This window comes from Protopterus annectens, chromosome 8.part0 (genome assembly GCF_019279795.1).
Source record: "Protopterus annectens isolate FY-2018-M chromosome 8.part0, PAN1.0, whole genome shotgun sequence".
NCBI lineage: Eukaryota > Metazoa > Chordata > Ceratodontiformes > Protopteridae > Protopterus > Protopterus annectens.
This window is the reverse complement of record NC_056741.1, coordinates 763,132,845-763,143,049: the sequence shown is the minus strand read 5'-3', so window position 1 is coordinate 763,143,049 and position 10,205 is coordinate 763,132,845. Positions and strand designations below refer to the sequence as shown.

The following is a 10,205-nucleotide window of genomic DNA, read 5'->3' as shown; positions in this document are numbered from 1 at the left end:
AGTCAAGTGAGTTTTCAGTATTTAGAAAATTAGGTGATTTGGTCTCGGTCAAATGAGATTTTTAGGTGAAGTGAAGTAGACCTCTCTCTCTCTCTACATATATGTATGTGTATATGTATATATGTATATACGTGTATATATATATATATATATATATATATATGTATATATATATATATCTAGTTAGGGTCTATATTAAAACAAACGTTTAGTATTTCAAACTCATATGAGTGGAAATTCAAGAACTCAATCTCTGTTGTGGGGAGCTCGCCCCCACACCCCCTGCTAAATATATATTCCAACTCAGAGATTGCACTACAGTGAGGAAAGGGCAAATATTCCGATCTGTACTGCGATTTCTGAACTTTCGTCATTTTAATATAGACCCTATAATTATATATATATATATAAATCCCACTGGACATGCACATTCCCTTTCCTGGGATGACCTGGAAGCAATGTCTGGTTAAGTGACTTCCTCAAAGTCACACCGTCCAGAAATGAGGACCGAGGGAATCGAACATTGTACTATAGCAAGTCTTAATCCTCTGCCAAGTACCAGACAGTTTTAGCGGGATATAATTGTATTTCTGTTGTCATTGTCCTGAATAGTTTGAGTTTTTAAGCAAGCTGTCTCATTAAAGATTTTCTGCAGTTTTTCTGTGGTACTAATTACACGTTTTAATATTTTTGATGGTTGTGAACTAGTTTTATGAAACCACATGGCAACCAAGTCACTGAAATATTGACATGTCCTTCGGGTATCTCCGAAATTATTAACATTATTTTGTCAGAAATTATTCATTACAGTTATTTTCTTTAAAAAAAAAACTTTATAAACCTGTATTGCCGATATGCATGTTTGACACTTCTCTGGTAATAAGGAAGATGCCGACAGGGGAGATGTAACAATTCTGTTGCCTAAGTACGACAGACAAAGCCAGAGCCATGATTGGCTAGAAGTTACCGCAAACAATCTAGGCAAACAGGGAAACAGTGCAGTGACAAACCGCCAAAATAGGGGGAGATATTAAATTATTTTTTGCAAACTTCCACCACACTTAGTACAGTATTTCTGTTACCCTTTATTATCTGAAGGAAATGAAGTTTGACTGAAACCTTAGCTATCACAACGTAGTTCAGTACTAAGCTAACTGCCCTTGCGAGCCATTTTAAGTCTAGGTTATTATCCCTTGTGAGACTCAAACCCTGCACCTTGTGTTTTGTAAGGCAAACACCTTGGCCATTTAGCCACCCTACCAAGCCAAGATTATATCACCCTAGAAGGGACTTGAACCCACAATCCCTGGTTAAAGAGGCCAATGCCTTATCCATTAGGAGCCCCTCCTTGGCCCTCTTCAAAAGGAACCTTGATTGGATGGGAGAAAGGAAATTCACCCCAGGGATCATGTCATTCGCCCTGCTAGACAGGGGTCCAGGGAAGTAAATAGTGTGGGAAGAACTAGCCGGTGAATTGTTATGGCTAGGCTTGTATAGGCCCAAGGGCCGATAGCCTAGTACCAACCTATGAACATAAACATGTCAGCTACTGTATATTTTATGCACGGAAGTCATCGCCACATACGGACTTTACAACCCACTTCAGATAAATAATTTAAAACGAGCAAACAGCTCACCCTTTCACCACGGCAACAATTATATCAATGTAGTAGTACATCGGATGCTTCATCTGTGAGAAAGTGTAGCCTGCTAGTTTCTGATGACAAGGATGGTATCCCAACATCCAGTAAAAGGTGCTACTGATAGACTTTCAGCCCTGCTGGACTAACCCTCAAAGTCACCGAGCATTGCACTGAGTCATTTAAATCACCGAGCATTGTAGTCTGTCAGCAGTGCCATGTGTTCACATTTCATTTATCTATTTATTTTATTTATTTGCAGTTGTTGACCGGGAGTGTCCGACTGCACGTAGGTCCATTTTCAGCGGAGGCCCGGGGAGGAAAGCTCCACAGTTAAAATAAACAGACAGTAGTTGCATTGGATTACATAGCGATTAACAATTTGATTAACATAGCAGTTCATTACAAACATATTTACAGATGAAGAACATAGTACATCAGTGGACAGCTGTAATCCTTTATGAAGTACATAACAGACATTAACAAATGTTACAGTAAGAAGTTCCTGCTGTATAATAAGTACTAGGCTTATGAGCATCTGAGCTTGCTATAATCAAGGTAGTTAGTGGGATGGAAAGAAAGGTAGTTGTTGGATGGGGTGTGTGATATTAGAGTGGGAGTTGCAAGGGCATAGCCAGTATGTTTTTAGGTGTGCTTTTAGTAAAGTTTTGAAGTGGGTGCATGATGGTACAGAGGTAATTGTGGGTGGGAGGGAGTTCCATAATTTGGCTATGTCCCAAGAGAATAGTGCTTTACCAGCAGAGTTACTGGCTTTAGTGATCTGGAAGTGATTTTTTTGTTGCTGGATCTTAATGGTCTGGTGGTGCGATAGGGTTTGAGTAGATTCTGGAGGGATGGGACATTTAGTGGATGGTTTACTAGTTTGTGGGCAAGTGAGAGTTTATGCCATTGAAGGAGGTGAGGGAGTTCAAGCCAGCCCAGTTCAGCAAGTGAGAGAACAGTGGTGACTGTGGTAGGACGGTTTACCTTTATTAGTAATGGTGTTTTCTGACAGCTGTTTGCTGTTGTGGTATTTTTTAATTTAACATTTTCTTTATTTCTATTAATTATATTTCTGAATTTCATTTCTTGTGCTTGGATTTGTAAGATGCATCTTTCAACTAAATGTATCTCATCAACTTTATTCTCTCTGATTCTGGTAGCTTAGATTAGCAAATCCCCGAACATGTTTCATTTTCTTGGGCTGAACTACAAGATTACAATGCTCTTTTAATCATTCCAGTGTATGTAACCTTTCCCTAAGGTTCTTTAACTGAGCTGATCCGTGCTGTTTGGGAGGAGGCTATGCATAAACTTCTCTTCAGCAGATCTTTGATTTTTTGTGGTAGCTGCTGTTGTGAGGGGGTTCTGTATTTGTGTGTTCAGTGCGTGTATTTTTTTTTAATTCTGAATTGGAATGACCTGTTATTTGCAGTCTTGAATGGCTTGGACAGAGTGGTGATAACTGTTTAATGATGTGCAGTAGGATGGTGCTAAATATAGGTTGTAATTTATCTTGTACTGTACGTTAAGCGAACAAATCACAAGCCAAATATTATCCTACAGTAAAAGACCCCTCCCATTCCAATGTAAGAATTATGTTTTTTTTATTGACTCACAGGGTTGTTAATTCTCGAGTTTTTATTGAGCAAGTCCTTGAGCAGCATGTGCAGATTTTTATAGAGGAAGTGTCTCCTGAGTGGCTTTGTCTAGTTATGATATAAATTTTAATGGGTCTGTTTTGTTGTGACCGTTCATTTATTTAATAAGTTTTAGAAGTTTAGTAAGGGTTGTTTTGTTTTTTTCTGAAATTAGTGTAGATAGATAATGTGAAGTAAAGTTTTTGCCTGGAATGCTGTTTTCTGACCAGTTGTAATTTCTGGTCTACTGCTTTTTTCTAGTAAAAATAAGTTTTATTTGTAGTAGGTTAATTTAGGTGAGCAGTTTATATATTTTTTATGGCATTTTTCTGGAGTTTAACTTTTTAAAATGTAGGGAATGCATTATTTGTTTTTTTTTTTAACTTTATTTTGTTAAACTAAGTGTAGTTGAGCTATGGTATTTTGGTGGTGTCAGTGTCCTTGATTTTTATGTGCAAAGTGCAGACTTTATTTTAAAGTACGTAATCCATCTCTATTGGCATATATGGGAAAAGCCTTGGTTATGACCCAAATTACCAGAGTCTGATTACCATTTTTGGCACCTTTCGGAACTGGCCAGGAAGAAGAGAGATGATGATGATGATGATGCAAGACATGCTCACCTCTACCCAGGGAAGAATACAAGGGCATGGGCTGGGCTCTACAAGCATCAGTGATGGTACTGGGGGCATGGAGAAATTTTGCGAGTGAGAGTATGCCCTGACCTGTTCATGATGTGTGTCAATTTGCATCCCTTTTGACATTATATATGGTAATTGGATCTGTTTTCCATGTCTGATCCTCTCTTGACGGATGACTCTTGCAGTGGTGTTAACACTGGGGAGCTATTATGCAAGGGGAAATGTGAGGATGGGTGATTAAGAAGAGGTGGCACTACAGGAGCCTGATGTCAATGGCAATAGGTAAAAAAAAAGTGAGTAGTGTAACTGTGATGAATTTGAGAATTGCTGAACCTTTGACGGTGTGCCGCAGCTGTAAGTAAGTGTGTGATTCATCAGTAGAAGTGTTTTTTAAGGCACTGAGTGTCAACATCAGTCTGTTCACTGTATCAGATGTGTATCTTTATCATCCTTTTCTCTCATTCCTAAATAGTCTCAGGCTAGTAAACATTTATTGCATCCTTTAGGAAGAATAGAGAGAGAGCCAGGTTAAAGTTTGTGTGGGTGTGTAGAAATGTAAATCTTTGACACTCATAAGTGCAATCACAAAATAGCACACTTTTTTTTGTCAAGATTCACTGAAAAATAGTTTTGCCAATGGGCTTCAACTCCACCATTTGGACGCTGTGCCACTTGCACCTCTGCAACTTAAAATATACTAGCTGCAGAGATTGTTGAATCTTGGGGAAAGAGTAATGCCTGAAATACCACAGTCTCCATTTTTTCCCCCCATATCATTTCCTTTTTCATTTTAAGCCTCCCACTACAGGATTTGTCCCCATTTGTTCATATGTGGGAAGACGCCCATCTTTTGGGATGCCTCCAGATTCTCGGGGGCAAGAGCCATCCAGAGGGGCAGTCAACCTAGCAGGCATTAAGGAGATTGCATCTTTGCTGGCATCCCAGCAACTGAAGACCTATATATAATATATATATATATATATATATATATATATATATATATATATATATATATAAATATATTATATATATATACACCTTTTTATATGTATACCTTTTATTGATATATATATATATATATATATATATCAATAAGGCAATATACTATATAAAAATTGCTCATATATATATATATTTATATATATACACATACACCTTTTATATGTATACCTTTATTTATATATATATATATATATATATATATATATATAGCATATATATATATATATATATATATAGTGAAACGCACACTGCATTGGATTCCCTCCCCGTCATTGTTAGCATGCACATATTGACCGGTGGACCTATTCACTTGTGTTCCTTCACATTATCAGAGGCTTAGATTTTTCTATCCCAGAGGCCTTCACTGTTTGCATATTACCGCTAACCCATGAACCTGTAGATAACTAGCGTCAAGACGCGATTTAAGCCTGGTGCACATATGCATACTTTCTTCCGTGTGTGTAATATATATGTATATATATATATATATATATGTGTGTGTGTGTGTGTGTGTGGCGCGCTGTGCCTATATATATATATATATATATATATACTATCCATATATATATATATATATATATGTAATGTATAAAATATTGTGTGTATACTCTGCCCCCCCAAGTCCCTAACAAGAACGTGCAAGTTTCATTTCCTAGCTTCCTCACAGTTGGACATTGCCCGTTCGACCGTCTCAGTTAGCGACTTCTGTGTAATGGCGACATCACGTGAATGGATCGTTCGCTTCGCTGAAAGGTTGTGCAGCATTAGGGTCCGGCAAGCCAGTACGTGAAATCTACAATGATTAATCACATTAGCGGACCGGAGTGTCAAGCTGGTGACTCCCTAACCGGGAAAAAAGCTGAAAGGCACAAACAAGAAATGGCTTTCTGCATTTGCATAAGAACACCTTGCTGTGGGAAGTCTAATGAGCACGGCTAGTAAAGGAGGTCCTTAGAAAAAGTAAGAGTGCTCAGCATGTGGCCGATAAACAAACCCAAACAAAAATGAATGGTAAATACGTACTGTAAATAGGAAAGAAAGTTAAAAGTGGTATTTTGACTAAAAGCCTTTCTCGGACCCTGGAAAAGGTCAATAATGTTCTTAAAAAAATGTTTGTGAAGTGCCTTTCAGGTTCTGTTTAAAGAGTGTGAAGTTATCATACAGCTTTGCTTTTTCATTTCTTAATGTAATACAGGAAAAAGGTGAATTAATTTACCTGCTAGCTGTTGCAAGTTAGAGTATGCCGAAAGCATAAGCGCCGAGTTCTTCCTGTCTCTCGATCTCTGAACACTGAAGATGCATCTGAAACTTCATGGCGGCTCTATAAATGACAAGGAGAGTACTTTCTGGGATGCCTCAATTTCACACACTGCCTGTGAGAGTTTTTGTGAGCATCGCTGATATATTGAGACCAGTACAGTATCCTATAGAGTATTTTTTGCACTTTGTGCCCACTCGACTACTGAGATTGGACCAACTCTGTTGGTCTGTGTGTTGTGCATCTCTACTGATTTCTCCTTTTGATTCATTAATTCCAATAGGAAAAAGAGTATAAAGTTGTAATCTTCCATTTCTAAACCATAGCAGGTGTGCAGGTTTTATGTACTGCCTGTGGTTTCAACATTGTAGATGTATACTGCTTTAGTACTTCTGTTAACTGAATTTGTTGGCATTGTGATGTATTGGAAATAGTAGAGAGCACTGTTAATGTTATGAACTTTATATTTTTGTTTACTGCATAGTTGATATTTACTGGACTGACGATGTGCCTACGCTGGGTGCTACAACCAATGCAGAAACCTTAGCTTTGTATTTTTTCTAGCTTCTATGCAGATTTCGGGACCTTTAATTTGGCGCTGTTGTACAGATGCTTTGTTTGCCAAATTAAAACAAAAGGAAGCTAAAAGTAAGTATTACATATATTTTTTTTTTTTCTGTGACTTTAGTTTTTGTGTTCTACCAGCCTAAGCAGAACTGCTGAAAGCTGAATCTGGTTAGTGAGTAGGGGCTGCATGCATAAAACAGTGGGTTGTGTCCATCCAAAGGTGATTTGCAGCCACCCCGACAAAAGACCAGGAAACACTTGCATTGCAGCATATAAAAACAGTAGACACAAACTATTCGCTGTACAGTACTAGGAAATTTAACTGCACACTACTATGTAAATAATGTCTTTGAAACTTCTTTTCCAGAGAAATAAACTGAATTGTATTAAGACTGGCACTAAGCTTGCATATTCAAGGAAGAGCAGAGTAAACTTATTTTTTTCAAGAGGAGATGAAATCAGAGATGCATTTATTAAAAATTATAGAAAGGAAGAGTGAAGTATTTCCATAGATGGAGACTTGAGCTTACATTACCAGTAACTGCAAACGAAACCTAATTAATAGTCTCATTGAGTGTGACAGAACCTGAAGCTCAGTTTTTGCTAACACATCTTTGAGAACTTTGAAGAACTTTTAAGTAAAATGAACTTAAAATCTCTTTTGTAGATTAATAGCTGTTAAAATTTCAAGTAGTGCCTTGTTGTCTGTCATGTTCTTGATAATGTCCTGCTTTTGTATTTCTTGATTCCTTTACATAGATGTAATGACATTGATACTGGAAAGCACAATTTAGCCATGCTAATACATATCTGTCGTTTTATTTTATAGCCGTGGATTAGAAACCTTTATTAGTGTGGGGGCAGGGGAGTGAATGAAATGACACACTGAATATTTTTCTGACTTTTGCAGACATTTTGATGTCTTTGTGTTTTCACTGTTGCAGTCCTTCACATTTGGGTTATCTGCCTGCAGGTACCTCAGTCGAATGCTGAGACTTAGTATTTCAAATACCATTGATGTCGATCAGGACTTCAGCGTCAGGGTATCAGGGGTATAAAACAGGCAGCCGCGCCATTATCAGTCTTTCTTGCCCGAGGAGCCGGAAGCACAAGCAGTAAGCATAATTTTGATCCTTCGCTACCTGTTTTTGTTCGAGTAGATCAACCTGAAGTCTTCTAAAGCTAAGTACCCCTAGAGTTCTTTTTTTTCTTGCTCTAACTGATGTCAGAAAAAGTTAACAATTGTCATGCCTGTGGAAGCAAATACCACTGAGATTTCCATTCTTACTGCATAACTCTTTAGGCCAGACCATAAATACCTCGTTGTTGGTTTTGTGCTTTGTACAACACCAGACTTCCATTAGTCCGGCCTTTATTGTTGCCTAAATACTTTCGCTCTATCTCCATATTCGAGGAATGGCTTCCAGTAAGCCGTCCGACTACCGATCTTCTGAAAAAATGTAAGGATAAGACAGACAATTGCATACAAGTCCAAAACTGCCGACACTACGTTAAACTGGTCGCCAGTTCGCCGGAACTCAGGCACTTTCACAACCCCTGATGCCAACCCGATGGATTCACAGACCACTACCAAGACCATTCCAGAGTCAGCTATGCCACGAGACTGAACCTGCGGATGTCTCATCATGGTCCGGAGCTGCTGTGCAAGCAAGCGGCTTCGAGGAAGTTCTTTACTTACTACCGATGTTGACACAAACAGACTTCTTTAGCGTCCTCAGTTTGTCTAAAACTACCGAGTTTCTAAGGCCAGAGTATGAACTCGCAGCCTAAAAAATGACTACCTAAACTCAAGCACTGCTTCCTTGCCACATCATCAAATGCTTAAAATGGCAGAAGACACAGTTATGCTGATTAGAGGCCATTCTTTCCCTATTAAGAGACAGCCTGTCCCCAGCAGATATATATATATATATATATATATATATATATATATATATTATATATATATACACCTTTTTATATGTATACCTTTTATTGATATATATATATATATATATATATATATATATCAATAAAGGTATACATATAAAAGGTGTATATATATATATATAATATATTTATATATATACACATACACCTTTTTATATGTATACCTTTTATTTATATATATATATATATATATATATATATATATATATATATATATACATAGAAATGCACACTGCATTGGATTCCCTCCCGTCATTGTTAGCATGCACATATTGACCGTGACCCATTCACTTGTGTTCCTTCACATTATCAGAGGCTTAGATTTTCTATCCCAGGCCTTCACTGTTTGCATATTACTGCTTACATGAACCTGTAGATAACTAGTGTCACATTTAAGCCTGGTGCACATATTCATACTTTTCCGTGTGTGTGTAATATATATGTATATATATATATGTGTGTGTGTGTGTGTGTGTGTGTGTGTATATATATATATATATATATATATATATATAATGTGTGTGTAAAATATTGTGTGTATACTCTGCCCCCCCCCCCCCAAGTCCTAACAAGAATGCAAGTTTCATTTTCCTAGCTTCCTCACAGTTGGACATTGCCCGTTCGATTCTCAGTTAAGCGACTTCTGTGTGGCGACATGCGTGAATGGACGTTCCTTCGCTGAAGGTTGTGCATTAGGTCCGGCAAGCCAGTACGTAAAAATAAACAGTTAATCATTAGCGGACCGGAGTGCCGCTGTGGTGACCCCTAACCGGGAAAAGCTGAAAGGCACAAACAAGAAATGGCTTTCTGCATTTGCATATCACCTTGCTGTGGAAGTCTAATGAGCACGGCTAGTAAAGGAGGTCCTTAGAAAAAGTAAGAGTGCTCAGCATGTGGCCGATAAACAAACCCAAACAAAAATGAATGGTAAATACGTACTGTAAATAGGAAAGAAAGTTAAAAGTGGTATTTTGACTAAAAGCCTTTCTCGGACCCTGGAAAAAGTCAATAATGTTCTTAAAAAAATGTTTGTAGAGTGCCTTTCAGGTTCTGTTAAGAGTGTAGTTATCATACAGCTTTGCTTTCATTTCTTAATGTACACAGGAAAAGGTGAATTAATTTACCTGCTAGCTGTTTAGTTAGTGTATGCCGAAAGCATAAACTGAGTTCTTCCTGTCTCTCTGATCTTGAACACTGAAGATGCATCTGAAACTTCATGGCTCTATAATGACAAGGAAGTACTTTCTGGGATGTTCTAGTTTCACACTGCCTGTGAGTTTTTGTGAGCATGCGCATATATTGAGATAGTACAGTATCCTATAGAGTATTTTTTGCACTTTGTGCCCACTGACTGCTGAGATTGGACCAACTCTGTTGGTCTGTGTGTTGTGCATCTCTACTGATTTCTCCTTTTGATTCATTAATTCCAATAGGAAAAGAGTATAAAGTTGTAATCTTCCATTTCTAAACATATGGCAGGTGTGCAGTTTATGTACTGCCTGTGGTT

The 10,205-nt window shown here is 37.8% G+C and overlaps 1 protein-coding gene across 1 annotated transcript in view; it reads left to right on the top strand.

The window, feature by feature from the left end:
• CDC14A (cell division cycle 14A) overlaps nt 1-10,205 on the top strand; it is a 1,552,589-nt gene that overhangs the window by 358,127 nt on the left and 1,184,257 nt on the right. The gene's annotated exons all lie outside the window — the stretch shown is intronic.